Source organism: Giraffa tippelskirchi, chromosome 14, assembly GCF_054371585.1.
Source record: "Giraffa tippelskirchi isolate mGirTip1 chromosome 14, T2T-mGirTip1v1.2.pri, whole genome shotgun sequence".
In the NCBI taxonomy this organism is placed as follows: Eukaryota; Metazoa; Chordata; class Mammalia; order Artiodactyla; family Giraffidae; genus Giraffa; species Giraffa tippelskirchi.
Window position 1 is genome coordinate 60264976 of NC_137288.1, and position 9262 is coordinate 60274237.

General features: G+C 49.3%; 1 long non-coding RNA gene across 1 annotated transcript; it reads right to left on the reverse strand.

Moving 5' to 3' along the window:
- Positions 1-404: 404 nt before the first annotated feature.
- On the reverse strand, positions 405-8924 carry LOC145534470 (uncharacterized). Its single transcript, XR_014074651.1, has 2 exons — positions 8315-8924; positions 405-1670 (listed from the first exon to the last, which is right to left on the reverse strand). It is a non-coding gene; the product is annotated as an uncharacterized LOC145534470 (long non-coding RNA).
- Between the last annotated feature and the right edge of the window lie 338 nt (positions 8925-9262).

Sequence of the window (9262 nt, forward strand, 5' to 3'; positions counted from 1 at the left end):
AAGAGCAGATATAGACGAATGACCCGCTGGTCATAAAATAAAGTATGATGTTCTTTTCTGTCCTCATGGGAGATGGCATGTGGAGGGGAGGTGCCTCACCATCTCATCCCACGAAATGCTAAACCCCGTCATTTCTGATGTTGGATTAATGAAGCAGTTTTATAATTTTTGAAAGCCTCCCCCCCCACATATCATCTGGACATGAATATGTATATGTACACAGTGTGTGCTCAGCACACATGCTATAAACCCTTCTCGTGTGCACACGCAGACGTTCACACCCAGACACAACCTCACAGACAGCAAAGGGCAGGCACGCCAACAATGGATTGAAGCAGGGATTAATACATCTATTTTTTTTCTTCAAAAAAAATCTAATTGATATTTGGCTTTTAGCCCAGTAGTGGAACTAAAATAGTAAGTTATTTATATAGAAATGATTCCCTAGGCTCTTCCCTCTCTTCTCTCTCACCCCACTTCCACCCCACCGCCCATGCAATGACCTTCCTGCTATGACAACCCAAAGGGAAGGGTATGCTGAATATCACTCGTGAAATTTTGTGGGTTTTTTCCCCCCTTGTCGCACTGTGTGGCTTTTGGGATCTTAGTTCCCTGACCAGGGATTGAACCCGGGGCCACCACAGAGTTCTAACCACTGGGGCCCCAGGGAATTCCCTCATTCGTGACACTCTGGCCAGGAGCTGGGCTCAGAGATGGTTGGCAATCACGAGGGGGGTTGGGGGAACTGATAGTGCACGCATAGTCTCCAGTGAATCCCAATGAGTCTGAAAGCGTGCAGCCAGCAGGGACAATTGTCACGCCTCCCAAACGTGACCTGACCAACCTAACCCACCGCAGCCGCCCACCCCTCCCCACTTCTCAAGAGCCCCTCTTGGCACCGTCGCACCAGCAGCCCTCTGAGACCTGCCTTCTTGGGGCACAACCTGTGTCCATGCCCCCTCTCCCACCCCTGTCCTCCGGCTCCCCTCCAGCAGCCTTGAGCTGACCCCCGGGGACTGGGGCAGTCTTCTGAGGCCTCCTCTGCCCGCCTTTCCGTAAGTGCTTTGCAGAGACCTTTGTGGGGCTGCCTGTACCTCTGCAGCAAGAGCCCTTTAGAGGGGTTCGGGCCTGTGCCTGGAACCCTGCTGCGTCCTCATAGCACCTGGCCCACAGAGTGGGGACCATGGAGTTGGTGGGGACAGCACGTGTTCGTGGCCTTACACGGCGCAGTTCAGGAGCCTGAGAGATATATGCTGTTGACAAGACATCTTGGTCCTTGTAGCCTTCTTCCCACTGGGCCCAGGCCTAGGCCAGTGGGTCTCCCTTTCTGGATCTGCCATAGCTTTGCCTCAAAAACTGACCAGCCAACCTGAAAGAGCCCGGGGCCTCTGTGATGCCATCCTCCATTGCTCCTTTGTCCCAAAACAGGTTGACAGGGTGTCCTGAGCCCTAGTCGAGTCTTCAGTTGGTGATGATCCATCCTTCACTTCCTGTTCTTTCGGTGGCCTTGCTTCCCAGAAAATCAAGAGAACCATTTCGTCTTTTTCTGTGGCCCTGTCAAGCGGCTTGGGTCATCTAAGTTCTCTGACCAGGCACTGAACCCCGGCCGTGCACTAAAAGCCCAGAATCCTAACCACTAGGACACCAGGGAACTCCCAAGAGGACCATTTCTGTAAAAGAGATTAGACAAATAAAGATAGAGTGAGAAGCCAGGACCTTCCCCATTCCTCGACACATCCGACAGGGCTCCCCAAGTGTGCGCCGCAGCCCCGGGACAGCCCGCCCAGCCCACCGACCGCCCCAACCAACCTGGGGCCTTGTCACTCCATGGTGTTCACAGCCCCTTTATCACCCGCTTTCCCGAAAGGTCGGCTCAAATGCAAATGCTAATAGATCCACCAAACCCTTCCCAGTGGTTAAACCCTAGCTTGAATTAACATCATTTCAACAAACATTGACTGAGCACCTCTTGTTTCCAGGAGCTCTGCTTGTTTTTCTGCTGTTGTTGTTTAGTCATTAAGTCATGTCCCACTCTTTCGTGACCCCATGGGCTGTGGCTTGCCAGGCTCCTCTGGCCATGGGATTTCCCAGAGCTCTGCTTCTGCATCAGTAAACAAAGAACGTGGGCCACTGTGTTCATAGAGTTTACAGTCTAGCAGAGGGATTCCCAAGTTTTTGGGTGCATGAGAATCACCTGGGGGAGTTGTTAAAGCCCAATGTTGGGCACCAACCCTAGAGTTCCAGACTCACTCAGTGTCGGGCACGGAACCTGAGAATTTGCTGATCTAGCAAGTTCCCAGGTGATGCTGCTGTGGCTGGTCCAAGGACCACACTCTGAAAACCATGGGTCTAGTAGATCCCCAAAGAATCAGGACCCAGGGCAGTGATTTTTTTTTTTTTCCACTTGTTGATTCCCACCCCCACCCCCTAATTTGTTTATTTTCACCTTAAAAAAAAAAAAATTGGCCGTACCATGAGGCTTGTGGGATTTCAGTTTCTGGACCAGGGATTGAACTCAGGCCACGGCAGTGACAGTGCCTAATTCTAACCACTCGGCCACCAGGGAACTCCCCAGGGCAGTGATTTTAAAGACTTTTAAAAGAATGGTGGTTCAGAAAAACAAAAGGGTGACAGAAGCAGGCTGCACGGGGCCCTCAGGCCCTCAGCATATCCGAGTCTCGAGATTTCTTCTGGGCGGGATGAGCTCTAAGATCCTTCCTAGGTCTTGTTTTCAGGAGGATGGGTGAACTGGCAAGAGAGGGGGCAGTGAGCAAGGATGGGGAGGCAGGGCAGAAGGTTCTGGAAACCACTGGGGTTGGGCCGAGAGTGGAGAAGAGGAGGCGTCGGGTCTCCCTCTGCCTCCCCAGCTTGTCTCTTGGCTTCAGCAGTCTCCTCCGGGGCGGCTCCCGCCCCCAGGTCCCAGACTCCGCTGCAGCGTGGCGGGGCCAGCAAGACCTGAGAGCCGCCGCTGCCCACGATACCTACAGTTTTAGAATCTGAAGAGCAGATGCCTCTCCTTGCTAAGCAACTCATGAAACAAACAGCTTGCTTCAGGGCTTTCTTTTTTGAAGCTGACTTTGTTGTTGGGGTGGCAAGATGTGTGTACAGATAAGCTTCTCCAAGTGATGACATCGCAAGAACAATAAAAAAAAAAAAGCTACTTTGCACTCTGTGTCCTTCACCTCTGCGGCATATTCTTCAAAATAACCACAGGTCCGTTCTCCTTAGGACCAGCTCCAGGGGCTGGGGGTGCAAGCAGGGAAGGGGCGCCCGCCGACAGACAGGTGGCTCTGCTGACATCTCTCCACCTTACCCCTCAGAGCCTCAGTTTACCCATGTTAAAAATGGGCCGAGCTAGGTGGTTGCTAAGGTCCCTGCCCTTTCCCAGTTAGACACATGGAACTGATTAAAACTGGGTGTTTAACCAAACTCCATTGTTCACTGTAGTGGTGTTTGTTGTAAGTGAGTACTACCTGGAATATATAAGAAAAAAATTTTTTTTTGTTATGATAAGGGGTCAGAGGTTACTCCAGGCTTTGGGGAACCCTGAAGCTTCCATAATTTGTGAGGGCATCTCCCTAAGAAAAATAACGTCAGAATTCCTAGACAAAATTAGGCAGGGGCCTGGGCTGTTGAGGGACCCTGAGGTTCAAGCTTCTTGGCTCCACAGGATCCCCTCTCCGGGTGATTAAAGGCCCTCTGTTGTTATGGACAGACACCAGGGTCCAGAGTAGTGGAGACCCTCGGGACCATCGTCACGTGCTTGAATCGGCACGTTGCAAACCTGAGTGTCTCCCGCGCCCATCCCGTCCTGGCCTGTGTTTTGGTCTTGACACTGCGGTTGCCTGGCAACTGTCTATCCTATAGGAATTCACACTCGCCCTTCCAGGCAGACGCACATTTAATTTCAGACCCAGAGTGCTCGGTGATGTGGGATGTCACCAGCCTATGCCCTCACAGAAATAACCCCAAGCACTCAGTCCAAAGTAGCTGAGGGAACTGATACCCGCATTTGATCTTATTCCCCTAAAATAGCTTGGTCCTGTTTATGGGGCCGCCGTGAGAGAGGGGACGCAGGGCCTGGCTGTGCTCACGGCTTCCTCCCTCCCACCGGCTGCTTGCTGCTCCGCGGACACCGCCAGAGACACTCACAGTGACTCAGGGCCTTGAACATGATGTAACACCTCTGGCTCCCGGGCGGGGTGATGGGGAACGTGTGTGACAGCCTTGGAATTCTAGGCGGGACCCTTGGTGCTTGCTGGCCAGTTCTTGACCAAGGTCAGGTTCGTCTGAGAGCTGGGCTCTTGAGCCTCCTGGGGGTGGCTGGGGAGGGCGTCCTGGCCCCTGGGCCAGAGCTCTCACTGAGGATGAGCTCAGGTCTTGGCCAGAAAGGACCGCACATCAGTCCATTCTCTCGAGCACTCCTTCTCAACTTTGACCCTGCACTGCAATCATCTGGGGAGTCTTATAAAATACGAATCTGATGTAATAGTGAGATTCTAACGTCACCAGCCGAGGTTGAGAGCCAGGCATTGTGTCACTTCCCTGACCAGTTAGGGTTCTTCCCTTTCGGCAGGTGTGTCTGGGGTCCTGGGCATCCCTAGGCTCTGACATCCCAGGGCCCTCTCTCACACTCTCCAGGCTCCGAGGCCCTCAGCCAGGCATCAAGTCTTGACTGCTGGCCTATTATGCCCTGACCAGACTAGACTCCCCTGGATGGGTAACCCTGGCCCTTAAGGGTGCTGGGAAAAAGTTAAGACTCCTTGAAAGGTGCTGTACTGGGACTGGGGTGAAAAGAGGTGGGGCCCTCATGGGGTGGTGGGTAATAAGTGAAGGTAAGAGTTAGCTGTTGGGCTTTGAGAATATATTGTAATATATATTTTATTATCATATTATATTCTCTATCATATACATAATAATATAAGGCAGTGTGAGTATTGGTAAAGTAGAGCTCACAAACAAGCAAGCATCAGTTCAGTTCAGTCGCTCAGTCGTGTCTGACTCTTTGCGACCCCATTGACTATAGCACGCCAGGCCTCCCTGTCCATCACCAACTCCCGGAGCTTACTCAAACTCATATCCATCGAGTCAGTGATGCCATCCAACCATCTCATCCTTTGTCATCCCCTTCTCCTCCTGCCTTCAATCTTCCCCAGCATCAGGGTCTTTTCCAATGAGTCCATCTGTTTATTGGTCACTTTATTTTTTAATTGAGGTTAAAAAAAAAAGACAATATAAAAATCACCTTAGGGACTTCACTGGTGGTCCAGTGGTTAGAACTTGAAGCTTCCACTGCAGGGGGCACAGCTTTGATCCCTGATGGAGGAACTAAGATCCCATATGATGTGCAATCAAAAAACAAAAAAAATTCACCCTCTTGTCCATTTTTAACTGTACAGTATGATACTGTACGACTGTACAGTACACAGCTGTGTTCACATTGCTATGTCTCAGATCTCCGGGTCACTTTCATCTTGCAGAACGGAAACTCTACAATTATTCCCCATCCCCAGCCTCTACAATCACCTTTCTACTTTCTGTCTCCATGGTTTTGAACACCCTGGGTATTTCATGTAAGTGGAATTGGACTAGCTTGTTCTACTCAGCATAGTATATTCAAGGTTTATCCATGTTGTAATGTGTTACATAATTGCCTTCTTTTAAAAGGCTGAATAGTGCTCCCTCCCACATGTATACCACGTTTTCTTTATTCATTCGTCTGTCAGTGGACACTGGGGCTGCTTTCACCTCTTGGCTATTGTGAATCACGATGCAATGAACACAGGTGTGCAAATATCTCAAGACCTTGCTTTCAATTGTTTTGGGTATATACCTAGCAGTGAGATGCGGGATCAAATGATATTTTATTTTCAATATTCTGAGGAACCGTTATACTGTTTCCATAGTGGCTGCGCCAGTTTACATTCTCGCCAGCAGCAATGGTACCAGTTTCCCCACATCCTTATCCTCTTGTTATTTTCTTTCTGTCTCTCTTCCCTTCTGCATTTTTTTCCTTTAAAAAATTTTTTTAATTTATTTTAAATGGAAAGATAATTGCTTTACAATATTGTGCTGGTTTCTGCCATACATCAACATGAATCAGCCATAGGTATATGTATGTCCTCTCCTCTTGAACCTCCCTCCCACTTCCCACCCCATCCTACCCCTCTAGGTTGTCCCAGAGCCCTGGCTTGAGTTCCAAGAGCCACACAGCAAATTCCCATTGGCTATCCACTTTACATATGGTAGTGTATATTTCCGTGCTACCTATTTTTCCTTTTAACTGCGGCCATCCTAATGGGTGTGAAGTGATATCTCATTGTGCTTTTGATTTATGTTTCTCTAATGATTGAGCATCTTATCATATGCTTGTTGGCCATTCATGTATCTTCTTCAGAGAAATGTCTATTCAGGTCCTTTGCCCATTTTTTTTGTGTGTTTGCTTGCTTGTTTTTAGTTGCTGAGTTGTAGGAGTTCTTTATATATTCTGGATAGTAATCCTTTATCGGATATATGATTTGCAATTCTTCTCTCCCGTTTTGTAGGTTGCCTTCTCTTTTGATTGCTGTTTTTAATGTGCAGATCCTTGGTCAGTTTTTAAATGCAGTAGGGAGCTGACCAGATAATTAAAGGACACAAAAGAATCAATTAGTTGCATTTCGTATAATAAAATTTAAACCTAAGATTGAGATAAAAATCAAAGCAACATTACACCTACCAATTAATTCTTAGCAATAAGTGTAGCAAAAGTTTTAGAAAAGATGTTGGCTGCTGGAGCTCTACTCTACGACTCTCCTGCACCTCACAGAGTGCCATGGACTCCCTGCCATCCAGAGGAGCAAGCCCCCAGCTAAGGGTCTATTTTCTAGAGAAGAAAGATATAGATCATGGGTTCTGGGAGGATGAAAGTGCTGGGGGCTCCTTGGCTGCATTTAGCCCCCTGCAACCCCACTGGCAGCAACATGGGGCCCAGGGCCCTGGGGGAGCCTAGCCCGTCACTCAAAGCTGAGGGGGTAATGGGTAATTTTACGTGTCAACTTGACCAGGCCGATTTCTCTGCAGAACCCTGACTAACACAGGTGGGGGGGGCATGTGCCATCAGGGCATGCCAGGCCTCGCTCCAGGGCTGGGCTCACCCCGCCTGGATGCCCCTGGGCCACCCTCCACAAGCCTCTGCCCACTGGGGACCTTCCTCTCCTCACCCAGCCCCCAGTTCTTCAGTCTGCCTGAAGTCACACATGAACCTGCCTCAGGTTCCCAATGAGCTCGCCTAGTCTTTTTCCTTTGAACCTTCACCTCACATCCTTGAGGCCATTTGGGCCCAATCAATTGGCCCGGCTTCAGTCATAGTGCTTTGGGGGGATCACAGTTTTCTCCTGAGTGGATACATTGAAGGAGTGAGCACCAGATGGAGAGTCCAAGCCCTCAGCAAGTCATTCAACCTATGCAGGCCTCAGTTTCCTCTTCTGTAGAGTGGGAGTGAGCCAGGTGTGCAGGTGATGGTGGGCACAGGCCAACCCTTAGTTCTGTAGCTGTTCACACAAGGCTTGGATGAGCCAAAGCCCCAGGTGTGATCCTAAGGTCCAGCCCAGGAAAGGTGCTCTGGGAAGAGGGCCTGGAGCCCTCAGTCCAGCCCTCCCTAATCATCAAATGCCCTTTTTGTTCCTGGGTCAGTCACTCAACTGCCCCAGGCCTCAGCTTTCCTTATCTATGAAGTGGGAATAATGATATTCCTTTCATCTAACTCACCACTACAAAGAAATATACAAGTTTCTTTTGTTTATTTAAAAATTACTCACATATTGGGATTAACAGATATACACCACTACATGTAAAATAGATAAATAACAAGGACTTACTGTACGGCACAGGGAACTATATTCAATATATAATATCCTATAACAGAAAAGAATCTGAAAAATAATACATATGTGTGTGTGTATGTACACATTATATGTGCATAAGGCTTACCTGGTGGCACAGATGGTAAAGAATCTGCCTACAATGCAGGAGATCTGAGTTTGTTCTCTGGGTCAGGAAGATCCCCTACAGAAGAGAATGGCTACACCCACTCCAGTATTCTTGCCTGGAGAATTCCATGGACAGAGGAGCCAGGTGGACTATAGTCTGTGGGGTCACACAGAGTCAGACTTGAAACTAACATTTTCACTTCACTTTTCACTTTTTTTCACTTATACACACACACACATATATAAATATAAAACTGAATACATTACATATACATAATGGATTCACTTTGCTGTACACCTGAAGCATTGTAAATCAATTATACTGAGGACAAAAAATTACTCACCTATGTATGGTAAATGTTGGCTGTAAAAGTTTCGACCCTAGTAGGCTGTCCTCTCCTTTTTCAAGACTGGCAGTAAGCACCCCTTCCTTGCATTTGCAGGTGTCCTTGCACCCAGATCCCTGTTGGCGTGTATATATTTATTTCTTTATTCATATTTATTTTTGGCTGCGATGGGTCTTCACTGCCTCCTTGTTGCTCTGCTCAGGCTTTCTCTAGTTGTGACGAGCAGGGTCTGCTCTCTAGTCGCGGTGCGTGGGCTTCTCATTGTGGTGGCTTTCCTTGCTGTGGAGCATAGGCTCTCGCGTGCTCGGGCTTCAGTAGTTGCGGCTCACTGGCTTCGATGCCCTGCAACATGTGAGATCTTATTTCCCAGACCAGGGACTGAACCTGCGTCTCCTACTTTGCAAGGCAGATTCTTAACCACTGGACCACCAGGGAGGTCCCCTGTGTCACAAATATCTAGATCTTCATCGCCTGAATGGGTTGATGAATTGGGCTGGTGGGGTGGGATGGTGGGGGACCTGGTGTAGCAAGCAGTCCCTATGGCTGGGTTTCCATGGCCATCGGAGTCCCCAGACCTGGGCTCTGTGCTGTGCTTAGTTGCTTAGTCATGTCCGACTCTTTGTGACCTCATGAACTGTAGCCCGGTAGGCTCCTCTGTCCATGGGCATTCTCCAGGCAAGAATACTGGAGTGGGTTGCCATGCCTTCCTCCAGGGGATCTTCCCAACCCAGGGATCGAACCCAGGTCTGCTGCATTGCAGGAGGATTCTTTACCGTCTGAGCCACCAGGGAAGCCCTGGGTTCTAGCCTAGAGATTTTTATTCCCTGGGCCCAGGGCCTCTGATCCCTCTAATGAGGCCAGTGGCATCATGCCCTCTGGCATCATGCTAGGCTTCAGCCAGGCCTGGACAGTGGTCCTTTCCTGGGCAGGGCACAGGCTTCAGGG